Source organism: Scyliorhinus torazame, chromosome 4 (genome assembly GCF_047496885.1).
Source record: "Scyliorhinus torazame isolate Kashiwa2021f chromosome 4, sScyTor2.1, whole genome shotgun sequence".
NCBI classification, from domain to species: Eukaryota; Metazoa; Chordata; class Chondrichthyes; order Carcharhiniformes; family Scyliorhinidae; genus Scyliorhinus; species Scyliorhinus torazame.
Genome location: NC_092710.1, coordinates 274,188,608 through 274,207,201, shown reverse-complemented (window position 1 = coordinate 274,207,201; position 18,594 = coordinate 274,188,608). Strand labels below are relative to the sequence as shown.

At 45.0% G+C, this 18,594-nt stretch overlaps 1 long non-coding RNA gene across 1 annotated transcript in view; it reads left to right on the top strand.

Annotated features, from left to right (window-relative positions):
• LOC140411732 (uncharacterized) overlaps nt 1-17,600 on the top strand; it is a 105,321-nt gene extending 87,721 nt beyond the window's left edge. The window contains exon 4 of the long non-coding RNA XR_011940973.1: nt 16,791-17,600. This is a non-coding gene — a long non-coding RNA (uncharacterized lncRNA). The remainder of the gene's footprint in view (nt 1-16,790) is intronic.
• Nucleotides 17,601-18,594: the final 994 nt, after the last annotated feature.

The window sequence follows — 18,594 nt, the reverse complement described above, 5'->3', positions numbered from 1 at the left end:
TTTTTCTTTCGACACTGCTGTCTGCACAGCATTATAAAGCTTCTGTGGAGCATTGGGATCAGTGATAAAAGGTGTCAAACATTTAAGTGTCTAATGATACCAAGGCCAACAATGTGGTGGTGATTTAAGTATATGTAGAAAAGATATTGAAGTTCAGTCAAATATGCATTTTCATATTTAACAGATTAGCCTGTTAAGGCCCTATTTTTGCCTTTAAATACTTAATAATGTTATATTTCTCCGAGTTTCACTTGCATGTTTTTCAGCTGTAGTTTCTTGTTGCACTCTTCCTGCTGAGTGGCAAGACTCTGCTCGAAACTTCCACTCAAAGGACTCGAGCGGAAAGATCAAGCTGACAATCCTGTGTAGTACTGAGGGAGTGTCAGGTGTGCCATACTTCAGATGGGATGCTACACCAAAGTCCCTTCTGTCTGTTCTAAGGGATGCAAAAGGCCACCATATTGAGGGGAAGGCCCAATATTCGTCCCCTATTCATCACAAATCCTGATTAAACATTCGATATTGATTGCTGTTTGTGGGTGCTTGCTGTGCACAAATCAGCTGACGCATTTCCCACATTAAAACAGTGCCTACCTACACTTTTAGAAACAATTCATTGGCTCTGAAGTACTCCAAGATACCCGGCGGTTGTGAAAAGCGCTGTATAAATGCATGTCTTTTTGACAGCTCTATTTTCAGTCTTCAGTTTACCACCCTTAAGATAATTAAAAGTAAGGGAGAGGTCACAGGAACATCAATTGTGAGGTGAAGAATCTAAGACACAATAGCACTCATTGTGCACCATGATGATATACAATGGTGTCCATTACTTGAATGGCAAGGGCTCAGTTTCTTCAAAGATCTACCTGCATATAAGCAATCCAGTAAGCATAAGGTTCGGAGCAAATAGGCTTTCCACGTTCTTGACCTATCAGTTTGAATACTGACAGCTGTTAAGATCACAGATTGTGGTGATGGAAAGAGATTTTGACTTCATATTGCTGGAAACCACGGGTGGGTTACTTGGGTGTCAGCGTACCCACAATGTACTTAAATCAGAGCTGTGAGAGTGAACGGTTTTTGGTTTCACACCTACTGAGGTATGCCTCATAGTTTTGGATTGCAGTCAACTTTTTAAACAGAAGTTTAGATCTTTTCAATGGCAGCAGGCAATTGAGACAAAATTCCTTTCTGCCAGAATTGAAAAGCAGTCAGACCTCACAATGCTCCAGTTCCCTAGAGCTGGCAATATACTTCAGATCATCAACCCCATTTCTCTCTCAGCACCTGGGTTGGGCATCTGTACAATACCCTCAGATATGCATTAAATAAAGTATAAAAACAAATTTAATTTGCAAACGCACACTTCCGAGGCCATTCGGCAGGAAATATGTGATATCTTCATGAAATATATTCAAAATATATTATTTAGCTAGTGTGCAACAAATGCACCATACTTATGTTTCATAGCTCCTTGAAGGTGGAGTCGCAGGTGGACAGGGTGGTGAAGAAGGCATTCGGCATGCTTGGTTTCATTGGTCAGAACATTGAATATAGGAGTTGGGACGTCTTGTTGAAGTTGTACAAGACATTGGTACGGCCACACTTGGAATACTGTGTGCAGTTCTGGTCACCCTATTATAGAAAGGATATTATTAAACTAGAAAGAGTGCAGAAAAGATTTACTAGGATGTTGCCGGGACTTGATGGTTTGAGTTATAAGGAGAGGCTGGATAGACTGGGACTTTTTTCCCTGGAGCGTAGGAGGCTTAGGGGTGATCTTATAGAGGTCTATAAAATAATGAGGGGCATAGATAAGGTAGATAGTCAACATCTTTTCCCAAAGGTAGGGGAGTCTAAAACTAGAGGGCATAGGTTTAAGGTGAGAGGGGAGAGATTCAGAAGGGCCCAGAGGGGCAATTTCTTCACTCAGAGGGTAGTGAGTGTCTGGAATGGGCTGCCAGAGGTAGTAGTAGAAGCGGGTACAATTGTGTCTTTCAAAAAGCATTTAGATGGTTACATGGGTAAGATGGGTATAGAGGGTTATGGGCCAAGTGCGGGCAACTGGGACTAGCTTAATGGTAAAAAACTGGGCGGCATGGACTGGTTGGGCCGAAGGGCCTGTTTCCATGCTGTAAACTTCTATGATTCTATGATTCTAATACAGTACACAACATGTATATGTTCTGCACTTTCATGAAAGTTAAAATACAGTTCATGAGATTTTTTTTTCTTCAAATTCTTACTCGATAATTTAGGTTGAAATGTTTACAAAATACAAGCCTATGTTTAGTACTTTGTATGATAGCTTATGATTAAATAACTCTGTGTGCACCTTGGGCAATGAGTTTATGTTGCTATTGGGGGACGGTTTAGCTCAGTGGGCTCGACAGCTGGTTAGTGCTGCAGAGCGAGGCCAGCAGTGCGGGTTTAATCCCCGTACCAAATTAGGTTATTCATGAAGGCCCCGGCCTCTCAAACATGCCCCTCGCATGAGGTGTGGTGACCCTCAAGGTTTAGCCACCACCAATCAGCTCTCCCCCTCAAAGGGGAAAGCAGCCTATGGCCATCTGGGACAATGGCGACCTTACCCTTTATTTTGCTAATGGAAGAGCCTAAACTCTTTTCAACATTGCATGAGCAGCGATGAAATCAAGTCATGTGGTTTGCTGCATTTGAAGATATTCATCTCAGCCCGACTACCACAATTCTCAATGGTTTTCCAGCAAACAGTCCTGGGATGCAAGCCAGATGCTAATACATCTGTTTACAGCGCAGGTTCACATGTCTCAACTATACATAACCATTACTATTGCGAACCTGATGCCACCAATTTCAAATTGTCCACTGTTTCATACACAGGAATCCAACATTTGCCAGAATTCCCGGAAACTCTGAATTTAAAATAAGGTCCTATGGGCGGGAATTTCCCCCATCCCCGCGGCCTGTGCTGCGGTAGCCATTGGCCGGTGACTGGATCTTCCGGTCCCGCTGTTGTCAATGGGGTTTCCCGTTGTTCACACCCTTCGCCACCAGCAGACTGGGGGGTGGGGGGGGGGGGGGGGGGTGGAGAAAGTGGGGGGAGGGCAGCTACTGTCACTGGGATTAAACATCCCGCTGACGGGAATGGCTGGAAAATCCTGCCCTGTGTGATTTTAATCGCGCTGCACTCTGAAGTTGAAACCTCACCACTATTCTTCGAATTCCCCCTATACCAAAAAAGGGTCAAGATATTCTAAATGGTGAACAGGGATTCTCACTCCCTGACTCCTACGCAGACTTAGGTGGGTGCTATTTGGGTCAAACTAGTGTTTCAAGTTATCCCCCGGCATAACCCATATCTTCATAGAAGAATTTTATCTACTTTCCACTTAGTAGCTTACAAACGAGTCCGGCTTGCTAAGTAGAGTGAAGTAAAGTTTCTAATAATAATAATAACCATCTTTCAGATTATCAATTTAAACTTAACTTTATTTTCAAGTTAAAAAGATAAAAACTACTTTTACAGAAAGGTAAAAAAGGTCTTGTCTTGTTCTTCCAGTTGTAAAACTTTCAAGTCTATCTTGACAATCGTTTTTCTTTCACTTTTGGTCTTCTGTTCGCTTCTCTGGGTTGCTCAGTCTTCAGATGCTGCTTGTCCCATCACCGAGGAAGAATGTCCCTTTCTGCTCACTTTTCAGAGTTTTTATAGCAATTTGTGCAGCCTGACCTTTACAAATGACACCCTTCTGCTGTTTGAGCCTAACAGTTGAAGGTTAGTTTCTATCGGTTAGAAGCGTGGCGCCTTTGCAACAGCGCAGCTTCATTCCACCAGCTCGCCATTACTTTGAACTTGCTCGCTTTGCTTGACATGTGATAAATTTGTCTGTGTCTTTGTCAGTACCCTTTCAGATTTATGTCTTTTTTAATGCTTCTTTCGGTCTCAATCCGGGTCATCTTTGGGTTAAGCTAATGTCATGTTCAGGTTATCCCCTTCGACTCTATTATTATCTGGCTCGGCCATTTTCTAAAAGCTTTTAACGTCAAAATGGTGTATGTTATCGTGTAACCTTGTCACCTTCTAGTTTTCTTTATTTGTAAATCAGTTGTCTCATCTTATTACTGGCGTCAGCAAGTTTTCAGGCTTAACAGTCATCCCTTATTTTAAACTTTAGATTCTGGCTGTTTTTCTTAATTGTTCAATAAAATAATTTATTGCTTAAAGAATTGTGAAATACTGTTTCCTTTCATATAACTTAAGAATTTAAGTCAATCAAATGACTTTTTAAACTTGTAAATCAGAATGAAATGTTCCTATCTGTTTCCCTCCCCGTCTGTGAAGCTGTCTGCTTTTCAAACAGGCTGCTGCTGTTAACCCCTTGTGGGACTTCTCCCTTTCATTAAAAGTCTCAGGCATTCTCAGTGTTACTTTCATGTTTCAAATGTCATATTTCTCCAATTTTCCATTACAACTCTTAAAGTTTACTCAAGGAAAGTCTGCTGTCGAATCGAGCACAATCTTGATCCAGTTGGTAATGTTGTATACAGACCTCGAACAAATGACCACTTCTGCATTCTTTCCGGGTTTGATTCTGCATGACGTATATCATTGCAGCCAATGGGTGTTTCATGACTTTCTGAATAAATGTGGCCAATTACAAATTTGGTTTTATTTAGGAGCTCATTCGCCAAAACACTTAACGGCAACACTGCAGAGAACAAAGTAACCCTGGCGATATTATCATGCCCAGAATCAGTGATGGAGGAATTGTGCAATAATGTTCCATTTGCCGGCGAATGGACAAACGTGACACACTGATTCATTCTCTGCACTACTTAAGAGTAAGGATTCAATTTGGGGGTTTTGATTGTGAGCAACCATTTAGACTTTACTGTCCTGAAACTGGGACACAAATCCCCTTGGCCAGCATCCTCCAAACCGAGGCCCACTATTATCCAGAAGGTCAAGAGCAGCAGATACCTGGGAACACAACAACCTGAAATTTCCCCTCCAAGTCACTCACCATACTGACTTGGAAATATATCACAGTTCCTTCATTGCTGCTGGAAATCCTGGAATTCCCTCCCTCACAGCACTTTGGGTGTACTGACACCACAGAGACTGTGGCAATTTAAGAAGACAGTTAATCACCATCTTCTTTCATAGATTATCATAGAATTTACAGTGCAGAAGGAAGTCGTTCGGCCCATCGGGTCTGCATCGGCTCTTGGAAAGAGCACCCCACCCAAGCCCACATCTCCACCCTATCTTCATAACCAGTAACCCCACCTAACCTTTTTGGACACTAAGGGAAATTTAGCATGGCCAATCCACCTAACCGGCACATCTTTGGGCTGCGGAAGGAAACCGGAGCACCCGGAGGAAACCCACGCAGACACGGGGAGAACGTGCAGACTGCGCACAGACAGTGACCCAAGCCGGGAATCGAACCTGTGACCCTGGAGCTGTGAAGCAACTGTGCTAGCCACTGTGCTACTGTGCTGCCACACAGATCATTTAAATCTTGGCAAAACACTTCAGACTGTTTGATGGTGCCTATGATTTTCATGTGGCTGACGGTATGAAAAATGCTAACTGCTCTTCGTCATGTCGTGTGCATCATTGTCAATTGTGTCTTGTCATGATATGCAAACATGCACCCAATGAACACTCAGAATAGGACACAACCATGGGCAGTCAGGACACTCAGAGGTGGCATCACCAGAAGGGGGTATGACACAAACACTATAAAAGGGATGAGGCACTCACGCCCTGCCTCTTTCCACAGTCAGACATCTAGAGAGTTAAACAGGGTTGATCAGCAGCATCACACCCCAGCACATGGCTTAGAGCAAGCTGGTACAGTTAGGCTGAGTTACTACAGTTAGATTAGCAGAGAGTCAAACTCATTTGAGAACTGTGTTAATAGTTCAATAAACACGTTGAACTCATTTCAGAGTCTGGAACATCCTTTAGTTAAGACTGCATCAAGTAGCAGCCTGTGTTATCCGAAGCAGCATAACACAATATGATACCAGGAGTGACTGTTCAATCTATTTAGTTCAACTCAGCAAGATCCGTGACAACCAGCTACTGAATACAGGCACAATGGACAAGATTCAGGCTCCTCATCAGCTCAGGACCAACGGCAATCTTAGTGCCAACTGGCGATCATTCAAGCAGAAATTTCAACCATACGTGGAAGCATCCGACCTCCATGGTGCGACCGATGCGTGGAAGATAGCTCTTCTACTCACCACTGCAGGTGACCATGCGATAGAGATCTTCAACTCCTTTCACTTTTCCGAAGGGCAGGACAAAACAAAGTACCAAACCATTCCTGGACAAATTCGACAGCCACTGCGAGGTGGACACCAATGAAATCTTCGATCGCTACATCTTCAAGCAGAGGATGCAAGGTAAAGACAAATCCTTCAACTCCTATCCAACTAACCTTAGACTGCTAGCGCAATCCTGCAACTTCGGTGATATCACTGACTCCATGATCAGAGACCAAATCGTTTTTGGAGTCCACTCTGATCCTCTGCGAGAGCAATTGTTGAAAATCAAGCACATGACCCTGCCAGTCGCGATTGAAATGTGTACTGTGCATAAGCACTCTAAAAATCGCTATTCACAGTACAAAACGGCAGAAAGTAAAAAATAAGCCTCCCACGAGGTGCAGAGTGTTCAGGCCATCTCCCGGGTGCAGCGCCTCCACATTGACGAAAGCGGCATTTTGCAGCGCTCTTCCCGGGACCCAAGGCATGTGTAATGCGATCGGGAACACGAAGCGGCCGAAAACCACATTGCGCAGGGGCAGACGTCCGAGAACTGCAATGACCCACTGAGCGTCATGACACCGACGTCATGACGTGTGCGAACTGCGGCACCACCCGTTTTTTAAAAAACTGCCCTGCAAGAGGCAAACGCTGTTTAAACTGTGGGAAATCAAACCACTATGCAGCCCTGTGCAGATCTGCATCACCAGTCAGGAGCCAGCGCTCCCAATTCCGACTGCAGCGCATCAGAAGTATGCAACACCGAATGCATGACTCTGATGCAGGCAGTGCGATGGATCCAGATGATGAATACCTGGACAACACTTACCGAGTGGGCATTATTACGAAGTGCGAATACGCCACACCAGACACATCGCAAGTCCAATTAATCCTGGCCTTGGATTCCGAGGATGAATAGCATGCAGTGACAACTACTGCCCCATCCAGTTCACTGAACCAACCGACTGGGTCAGCTCGATGGTGTGCATAAAGAAGCCTTCGGGGGACCTACGCATCTGTATTGACCCCAAGGATCTAGACAAAAACATTATGCAGGAACATTACTTCATCCCGAAGAGGGAAGAAATCACGAGTGAGATGGCACACGCGCGCTTCTTCACAAAATTGGACGCATCCCAAGGATTTTGGCAAATCCAACTTGAAGAATCCAGCAGAAGGCTCTGCACCTTCAACACGCCTTTTGGCAGATTCTGCTACAACCGAATGCCATTTGGCATCATCTCGGCATCAGAGATTTTCCATCGCATCATGGAACAGATGATGGAGGGAATAGAAGGGGTTTGTGTCGACGTTGACGATATCATAATCTGGTCCACAACCCCAGAGGGACATGTGTCGCTACTCAAGAAAGTACTCCGACGCATACATGAACATGGCTTCAAGCTCAACAGGTCCAAGTGCTGTTTCGGGACACCACGCTGAAGTTCCTGGGCGATCAGATTTTGCAACACGGTGCGCGCCCGGACACAGACAAAATTAAAGCCATCGAGGCAATGAAAGTCCCCGAGGACATGAAGGCAGTACTGTGCTTTCTGGGAATGGTCAATTTCCTTGGCAAGTTCATCCCGAATTTGGCCACACACACCATGGCCCTCTGCAACCTGGTGAAAAAATCAACCGCCTTCGAGTGGAAGGCGGAGCACCGAACAGAGTGGCTGGAGCCGAAAGCCAAGCTCCCCACTGCACCCGTCCTTGCATTCTTTGATCCAGACCAAGAGACCAAGATATCCATAGATGCGAGTCAGGATGGCATTGGGGCGGTGTTGCTTCAAAGAGACGACTCGTCATCCTGGGTACCAGTAGCATACGCGTCACGGGCAATGACACCCACTGAGACCAGATATGCACAGATTGAGAAGGAGTGTTCAGGTCTTCTCACCTGCATCCTCAAATTTCATGATTATGTCTACGGCCTGCCAACATTTACTGTTGAGACGGATCATAGGCCTCTGGTCCACATCATCCAAAATGACCTGAACGACATGACGCCTTGTTTGCAGATAATTCTGCTCAAACTCCAGAGGTATGATTTCAATTTGGTGTACACACCTGGCAAGGAGCTCATCATCGCCGATGCATTGTCCCGCTCCGTCAACTCACCCAGTGAACCACTGGAGATCATCCAGCACATTGAATTGCAGGTACAACTGTGTGCAAGCACTCTCCCGGCAACAGATGAGAAGATTGTTCTCATCCGAGAAGAGGCGGCCAACCCCCTGTTGCAGCGAGTCATCCACAACCTCAGCAATGGCTGGCAGAAAGGGCAATGCCCACAATTCTACAACGTCAAGGATGACCTGACGCTGATCGACGGCATCCTGCTCAAGCTGGACAGGATAGTCATCCCGCTATGTCTCCAGAGAATGGTGCTGTGGCAGATTCATGAGGGGCACCTGGGTGTAGAAAAGTGCAGATGCAAGGCCCGGCAGGATGTCTACTGGCCGGGCATCAACCAGGACATCACGGACATGGTCCTGAACTGCAAAACCTGTCAGAGGTTCCAACCAGCGCAGAGCAAGGAGACGCTCCAACCACATGACCTAGAGACCTCTCCATGGTCCAAGGTTGGCATTGACCTATTCCACGCGAATGGTCGTGACTATATCTTAATCATCGATTACTTTCGAACTATCCTGAGGTGCTGAAGCTGCCAGACCTCACCTCACGGACCGTCATCAAAGCGTGTAAAGAGACATTCTCACGGCATGGCATCCCGAATACCGTCATGAGCGACAATGGCCCGTGCTTCCACAGTCGAGAATGCTCCACGTTTGCCAAGAGCTACAATTTCAGGCATGTCACCTCCAGTCCGCACTATCCGCAGTCCAATGGCAAAGTTGAAAAAGGGATGGACATCGTTAAGCAACCCATTCGCAAGGCCTCGGACTCCGCTTCCGACATACACCTTGCACTACTTTCGTACCGGGCGACTCCCTTGTCCACTGGCATGTCGCCAGCTCAACTGCTGATGAACAGGGACATGCGGACGACGCTTCCTGCCATACACCTGCCCAACCTTGATCACCTCCCGGTGCTGCAGAAGATACAGCAGCTTCGCAACAGCCAGAAGCAGGGTTATGATGCACATGCCACCGATCTGGACGTGCTATCCCCGGCAGATACGGTCAGGATCAAGATACCAGACGGTGAGTGGTCTGCTCCGGCTGTCGTTGTTCGACAGGCCGCGCCCAGATCCTATGTCATACGTGTGGCTGATGGCTCCATTGTGCAAAGGAATCGAAGGGCACTGCGCAAAGTTGCTTGCAAACAACCACTTTCCCCTCCATTTCTACATGTCGAATTGCCACCTCCAGACACCTCGGACCACGAGGCCACCAGTCGTGCCTCCCACACGCCTGTCAAGACACCGTCATCCCTCCACCACCTCTCCGGCGGTCAATGAGGATCAGATGCAAGCCTCAAAGACTGGACTTATGAGCATTTGTTTTGTTTGTTCTGTTCTGTATTCCTCAGTTAGTCACATAAGACAGACACATTCACATGCATATACAGCTACAAAAAAAGGGGGGAGATGTCATGATATGCAAACATGAGTGGAACACTCAGAATAGGACACAAACAATGGGCAGTCAGGACACTCAGAGGCGGCATCACCACAAGGGGGCATGACAGAAACACTACAAAAGGGATGAGGCACTCACACCCTGCCTCTTTCCACATACAGACATCTAGAGAGTGAGACAGGGTTGATCAGCAGCATCACACCCCAGCACATGGCTTAGAGCAAGCTGGTACAGTTAGACTGAGTTACTACAGTTAGATTAGCAGAGAGTCGAACTCATTTGAGAACTGTGTTAATAGTTCAATAAACACGTTGAACTCATTTCAGAGTCTGGAACATCCTTTAGTTAAGACTGCATCAAGTAGCAACCTGTGTTATCCGAAGCAGCAGAACACAACATGTCTGAAATGATACCGGATGGTTGTTCTTATTGCTTGAAGGTACTCATTCTGTTGTTAGACATTTAGCTGCTGTTGTACAAAGAGTCAAAGATTCTGCTCCTTTTCACATAACACCTTTATTTCACTTTAACAGACTCTGCACAAAACTCTAACATCACATCACCTGACACAAAGGCCACATGAAGCCCCTTTACATATCAGTGTCAATTATTGGATACTTAACATAAATGAGACACCTAATTGGAATGTCTCCTAACCCATTACTTAACATCTGTAAGGTCTGTTTGGATCAGTGTACGGCACTTTGTGGCTGCCTTTGCTCTAGTGTACTGCCAGTGCCCTTTCTGCCACATGCTTAGCAGAATTAGTAGAAAGCTGGGCATTTCCTTGGTGCTTGCAGAGGTTCACACCTTCCATTTGCCTTGTAGGTTTGGGTGTTCTACTGAGTGCATCAACCATCGGGGTTGTACTTAGTAGCTGTAAGCTGTGTTGACCTGCAACAATCACCTGCCCATCCTTGAGTAGCTCTTCAATGCTATACCTTTTAGGGCTTGTCTGTCAGATCTATCTGAATGCTTCCATGGGAGTGAATGCGATCACCAACTCAAAAATTCTGCCTAGCTCTGCTTTTGGAAATATCACAGTATGTACCCTTTTCTCTGCACCTGCTGACAAAGTGGTCTACGGATTCTGTAGGTTGTTGTCGAAATGACATGAACTCTAGTTGATGAATATGGATGTTTAACCTGATTCTGAAGCAGCCTTCCAATGTAATCCATATCATTTGGGGATCCTTTAGTTCATCTCCTGTTAATCTTGACGTTTTTAGCCTCTGCAGACCTTCATTTCCAATTGGTAGGTGTACTATTATGCTTGCCTGTCTGATTCAGCTCCTTGGTTGAACATGAGCTTTGAATTATGTCTCCAAACGCTTCCTTTTCAGCACTCTCCACCTGTATGATTTCATTGCCATCTGACCAAAGTATTGAGGGTCTTCTCATGAGTTAAAGCTGTTCACCGTGTCGTACCTGTACTTAGTCCTGCTGGCACCTGCCTTACCACTGCTGATCCTAATTTTGTGTTGGTATAATGGTACAATAACTTGGACTTATTTACCATACAAAGCATCACTCAGAAGGGATTGGATAACCATGTTGTGTCGGGGGTAGACAGAATACAATTTTAGATTGTTATCAGATTAGCCATGACCTCATTAAATGGTGGACCATGCTCGAAGTGCTGAATGACTGACTTCTACTCTTTATTCATCTGTTCGTATGTTGTGGGCTCATATATTGAGACCAGGACCTTGATATAGATATAGTGTGGTAGTAGCATGGCCCCTTTAAGGGAGTGGGCTCCACGGACCACGTGACCGGCTTGGGGCCACTCATGCAGAAGCGTGCGAACCCTAGCCCATGGGGAGTTTGTGAGGGGCCTTAGGAGCTGAAGTGTAAAGACCTGTTGTCGAAATTTCTGTGCCTGTTATCCATCAGCCTTTATCTTTCATCAATGCCTCTATGTTTATTACTGGAAGCCTCCAGTTTATGTCTCGATCCACCACATTGGCGACGGAGAAAACATTTCTGACCGCAACCAATAGTCATTGTGAATTGAGGGGGGAAGGAAGGAGTAATTCAGAAAGTAGAGAAACTCCAGCAAGAATCAAAATCATTTAAACTGTGAGTGGAAATGGCTATCATTGAGAAACTAGACCCTTTGGCCAAGAGGCTGAGTCATGGAATCAGTACATCGAACAACTCCGTTTCTTTTTTACTGTGAGCGAGACCACAGATGAGGACAGGCAGAAGGTGATACTTCTGACGTTTGCGGACCCCAAATGTTCCATTTGATTTGGAAGCTCACATCCCCGGTGGTACCTGACCCAAAGATCTCTGAGCAGATAGTGAAATTGGTTAAAGAACATGACAACCCAAGGCTCTCAATTATCCTCCAATGTTATAAGTTTAACTCTGCAGTGAGGGACCATGAAGATTTTGTTTCGGCATTTGTAGCCAGGCTTCATCAACTTGCTGAGCACTGAGTTTGGGACCGTGCTCAGTGACATGTTGCACAATCGGCTGGTTTATAGGATCCATGACCTTAATATTCAGCAGAAGCTTCTGGCGGAGACAATTACGTTGGAAGAAGCGATCGACAAGACCGGAACCCAAGGTGCGGGATACAATCGGGATGTCAAAACAAATCCAAGGTGGGTTGTTATTATTGTTTAGAGGGTGAGGGGGTGGGGCGGGGGGGGGGGGTGGACCATCCTCCAGAGACCTGCCAGGTTCTGGAGTTCATGTGTTTCCAATGCAAGCGGAAGGGGCACATTTAAACATGTTGCCGCGCGAAGCAAAGCAGGTCAATGTAAAAAAACAACAGCAGCAGTCCACAGCGCCACTGAACAAAGCAGAGAAGAGCTCTGAAGAAGAGCATGCAATGCATAGGTTGAATGCAGTTCAATTGACTAAGAGGGCTCCAATCTAAATTATCTTAAGGATAAATGGGAGACCCCTTAAAATGGAAGTCAACACTGGAGCTTCAGTGAATGTAGTAAGTGAGCAGACCTTCCAATATTTTTGTGTAGGAACAAGCTTGAGAGGTACTACAGCCAAGTTTTTAACAGGTACTGAGGGAGATCTTGAAGATTCTCGGAACAGCCAAAACCTCAGTGGCCTACAGAGGGCAGGGGACCAAACTGTCTTTGGCTGTCATGCAAGGACACAGATCCAGTCTGTTGGTAAGAGTCTGGTCACAGAAGATTAGGCTCAACTGTCTGAAAATCTTCAAAATATTTAATGGCGTCCTCCATTGTGTCTTAAGGAGGTATAAAGATGTTTTCCACAAGGAATTGGGCCAGATTAAGGGTGTAAAAGCCAATCCGTGTCGATCTGTATTCAACACCCAATTCTTCGGAGCCAGGCCAGTGCCATACACACTGCATCAGAAGGTCGAAGCAGAGCTAAGGAGATTGGAAGGGCTGGGATAATCAAGTCGGTTCAGTTTTCAGAGAGGGTGGCACCAATAATCCTTGTCCCTAAACTTGATCGATCGATAAGGATTTGTGAAGGCTATAAACTTACAATAAATCAAGCTGCCCAGGTCAATTAGCAACCGATTTGCTGTATTGAACATCTCTACGGCAAGCTGGCGGGGGCCTCACGTATTCAAAATTAGACCTCAGTCACGCGACCTGCAACTAGAGTTGAATGAAGAGTCTCAGACATTTGCTACATTTAATGCCCATTACATTCTCATCCAGTATACCAGACTACCATTCAGCATCACTTCAGCCTGGGCCATCTTCCAGCGGCTTGATGAAAATCTCCTCCAGGGAATTCCTACGGTGATGGTGTACCTTTTGCTCGTCACCGGCACTACACCAGAAGTACATGTGGCCAGCACAGAGGAAGCATTAAACAGATTTTGTGAGACAGGGGTTCACCTAAAACAGGAGAAATGTAGGATTGCTCATTGATGGAATGGAAGAAAAGGGCATATGAGACATTCCTGAACTCAAATGTATCAGCAAGCTGAAGTCATTCCTTGGTATGGTCAATTACTATGGAAGGTTTATTTTGAATCGAGCCACTCATTGGCACCATTAAACCAGCTATTAAGGAGGAATCAGCAGTGGCAATGGAGAGAGCCTCTGAGTTGTGTTCTGGGAAAACCAATCGTGCTGACATGTGATGTGTCACCTTATAGGGGTCTTTTGCCCCACAAAATGAAAGATACTTCGGAACGCCCTGTCATCTTTGCCTCAAGGATCCTTTCCGAAGCAGAGCAAAACTATGCCCAGATTGAGAAGGAGGACTTAGCCATAATATTCGGTGTGAAGAAATTCCACCAGTATGCGTACCGTTGACGGTTCAACATAGTGACTGACCACAAGCCATTATTGGGCTTGTAAGGGAAGATAAATCCATACATCCCATACATTCGGCGAGGGTGCAGCATTGGACCCTGCTGTTGGTGGCTTACAGCTATACTTTTCAGCACCGACCTGGAATGCAAATTGCAAATGCACCTTAAGTCCCTTTCCCCTACCTAAGAGCATTCTACCACCACTGATATACCAGGAGATCATTCAAGTTCTAAATTTCCTAAACACTGTCAGTGCCTGCAGATCGTCCAAAAGGGTGCCGAGCCTCTGGCTGTGCTATGGAGATCCAGGAGGACCCAGAGGTCTCCACACTGGTTGATGTTTTGATGAACTCTTATTTCCTTGGTTGTCCCCGCTAACCATTATAACTTTTGTACAGAGTTTTAGGTAGTGTGTTAAGGGACTTAATGGGGGGGGAAGGATGTAATAGCATGGCCCCTTTAAGAAACTGGGCTTCATGGGCCATATGACCGGCTCGTGGCGAATCGCACAGGAGTGTGAAAACCCTGGCCAAGAGGGAGTTTGCGCAGAGCACTGAGAGGAGGACCCCGGGCAGTGTTCACGTAATGTCATGCTGATATCCCTTAAAGGCATGTTACAACAAGCAGTGCCTGATTTCTGTCCATTTATGGATGCAGAAATCAGACCCATGATTTCTGAATCAGTAGTCCCTGTGGGAATGTTTTGGTTTATGTACCCTCTAATTTTTTTTTTAATGTGCCTGGGAAAGTGCACAGCCCCTTTAATATATTCTGCACAGCCTGCGACCAGGGATAAGAAACTACAGATGTCAAGAAAGGCTTGAGATACAGCGATCATATTCATTGGAGCAGAGAGGGCAGAGAAGAAATGTAATGACGATTTTTAAAGTAAAAAAACCTTAAAAGGTTTTTGGTGAGCTCAATGCAGGCAAATTATTTTCTCCGTTTAACAAGCCAGTGACAAAGCGCCATCAATTAAAAATTGTCACTTAAGAGAATGAGATGAGAGGCTGGGAGAGCTTTATTTCTGCCAATATTTAATGAAACGAGGGATGATTTTTGATAGTGGTGGGTGTTGCAAAGACCATTGCACTTTCAAAAGGAAAAGTGGATAAACACTTGAAGCAGGGCAGGATGCACTGATCTCCAGAGAGAGCAGAGAAGTGGGATTAGGTTTTGAGCAAAATGCAACACCAGACACTCTGATCAGTATAATTACTGCTGGAAGAAGAAACCTTGTTGTTACTGTAACATCTTTCATTTCAAAGCTCTACTTGGGAAGCACCACTTAATGTCTCACTGCACCAAGGACGATAATCATAATGTTTCCATCAAGCAGAGAATCATCAAAACCTCCATATATCAGCTCAACATAGCTTAGTGCCAAGTTATCCCATAAGAGCCGGCAAGAGATCTTTTGGTCATCCACATAACTATGTACCATTATATTCCATATTATTTAAAGTTAGTTTAAAGTACTGTGTTACTTTAAGCTACTTTAAAAGTTCATGAAAAGAAAAGGCCTGGGTTTTGTCTGGTGGTGAGTTTGATAATCCACATGATCTCCTCAGATACAGAATTATAGTAGAAAGATTCAAATTTCAAATTTTTTTCAAATGTTGTATTTTGCAAAACTGAGTTTTAAATCAATTGGGAGTTACAAATTGGATTTAAAGTGTAATTTAAAACGGGGTAAGCATTTGAAATTTCTTTTAAAAAACAGTAATAATGATCAACATCGTGGAAGTTACTGAGAATACAATTCTGAGGAAGTAAATGAAAAAAGAATCTAGGTATATAAATTGGGATTTGGAAATGATTAGTTTGTGTTTGACATAATCTTGGGTGCTCTGAGCTCAAGGTGGAAATAAAAATAAAGGAATCTAAATGGTAATGTAAGACTAGTCGTTTTTGTTTCATGACCCAATGTGCTCATTTCATAGAATCAACAGTGCAGAAGGAGGCAATTCAGCCCATTGAGGCTGCACCATCCCTTGGAAAGAGCACCCTACCCAAGCCCACTCTTCCACCCTATCCCCGTAACCCCGCCTAACCTTTTGGATACCAATCCACCTAACCTGCACATCTTTGGACTGTAGGAGAAAACCGGAGCACCCGGAGGAAACCCACACAGACACGGCGAGAAAGTGCAAACTCCACACAGTCATCCGAGGCTGGAATTGAACCCGGGACGCTGGAGCTGTGAGGCAGCAGTGCTAACCACTGTGCCACTGTGCCTTTGTTACAGACAGTCTTGATGTACCTACATTTGTAAACTTTGTTCTGTTTTTTTCCCCCAAATTGGTAGAGATTTCATTATTTTCTCTTATTTGATGTGTAAACTCATGACACATCAAATTTTCGATCGGTAATTTTCATGTAGCGAAGGTGAAGGATTTTAATTTTCTTTTAAATTGACAGATAGATCCAAACCAAATTAACTCATTTGGCCTCCAGGCCGAGTGTATCTTTGTACTTTTGTTTTAAATACAGATGAATCACAAGTCATAGCCAATATATCTCGCTGCTTCAAGAATTCAAAGATTGCTCTGTCACAACACAGTGACAATGGGGACAGAAAAGGTTTTCCTTTTGTGGAAAGGGTTAACTCATTCAAACTTCATTGTTGCCCTTTGAATTAAAATGTTTGTGAAATGTTAAACTTAATTTCCACACCAATTGCAATGTCTGATGATTTGACATTTTTTCCATAGAATTTACAGTGCAGAAGGAGACCATTCAGCCCATCGGGTCTGCACCGGCCCTTGGAAAGAGCACCCTATTTAACCCCATGCTTCCACTCTATCCCTCTAATAATAATAACCTTTTATTCTCATAAGTATGAAGTTACTGTGAAAAGCCCCTAGTTGCCACATTCCGGCGCCTGTTCAGGTAAGCTGGTACAGGAATTGAACCCGCGCTGCTGGCCTTGTTCTGCATCACAAACCAGCTGTCTATCCCACTGAGCTAAACAGCTGTAACACAGTAACCCCACCTAATCTTTTGTTTTGGACACTAAGGGTAATTTTTGGCATAGCCAATCCACCTAAGCTGCACATCTTTGGCCTGTGGGAGGAAACCGGAGCACCCGGAGGAAACCCACGCAGACACGGGAGAACGTGCAGACTCCGCACAGACAGTGAGCCAAGCCGGAAATCGAACCTGGGACCCTGGAGCTGCGAAGCAACTGTGCTAACCACTCTGCTACCCTGCTGCCCTTGACTTCTCTTAAAACTACCATGCTCTTGAGATCTCATTGATTAAATCGCAGTTAAATGAAAATAGTAATGAATATCCGTTGAAGGTGTACACCTATGACTCAATGCTAGCATAGGAGTATAAAGAAAGGACATCAGAGCAGAGATAACCTGGAGTCCCCCAGTCACAACTATCACAAGAAAGGACCGTGGGTTTTAAACCCAGAGAAGACATCAACATTCAGTAATCGAAGCCTGCCAGCCTCCTTTGCTAAGTGTGAATAAAACCCAAAGCTCAGCTGTGAGTCGGAGTCATATTTTCCTGAGTGAGAGAATTGTGAATAAAATTGCATTAGACTTTGAACCTGTTTTGTCCTTTGTTCATCTTGTAAATAAGGGCACCTGGGTAAAACCTTTGAATAAGTAAACTGGTCGAAAGTATCTGAGGTTTTACAGGTACAACACTCTTCAGATAGGCAAATACCTTGGATCTCTTAACTGGCCCATTTAACCCCTCCCTGTTCCATGTAACCAACCTGATTGGGGGCCTCTAGGCCACCCCTCTACGATGATCAGCTATGTCCTACCCGCAAGGAAGTCCATCAGAGCCCCACCTCGCACTGGCTCCAAGCCCCCCAAGATGGACGTCGCCACCCCACTCAAACCACTACATCAACAAAGAAACTTTCATCATCAGCAATCTACCCCCCTGGCTTCTCCCCTCCCCCCTCCCTGGCCCAACCCCTGAGCACCAAACTAATAATAATAATCGCTTATTGTCACAAGTAGGTTTCAATGAGTTACTGTGAAAAGTCCCTAGTCGTCACATTTCGGCGCCTGTTCGAGGAGGCCGGTACGGGAACTAACACCCCACCCAGCTCCCAACAGCTCCCACCCCCTTCCCACCCCAAACAAAGAAAACCCAACTCCCCTAGGCTTGTTACCTCACCGAACAAACTCTCTCCCCCCAACATGACCAACAATTTACAAAAATACAATAATAAACCCAACACTAATAGCCCAGAAAAAAGAGAGAAATAACAAAAAACAAAAATAAAATTTGAAAAAACCACCATTCATTCAATCCTCCCCAGTCCATGATTCTTTACAAAGTCATTCGTCTCCTCCAGTTTTTTTTTCTTTATTCGTCATGGAACGTGGGAGTTGCAGGCTGTGCCAGCATTTATTGCCCATCCCTAATTGCTCTTGAGGGGCAGTTAAGAGTCAAGAACATTGCTGTGGGTCACAGAAAGGCCAGACCAGGTAAGGACAGCAGATTTCCTTCCCTCAAGGATATTAGTGAACGAGATGTTTTTTTTTA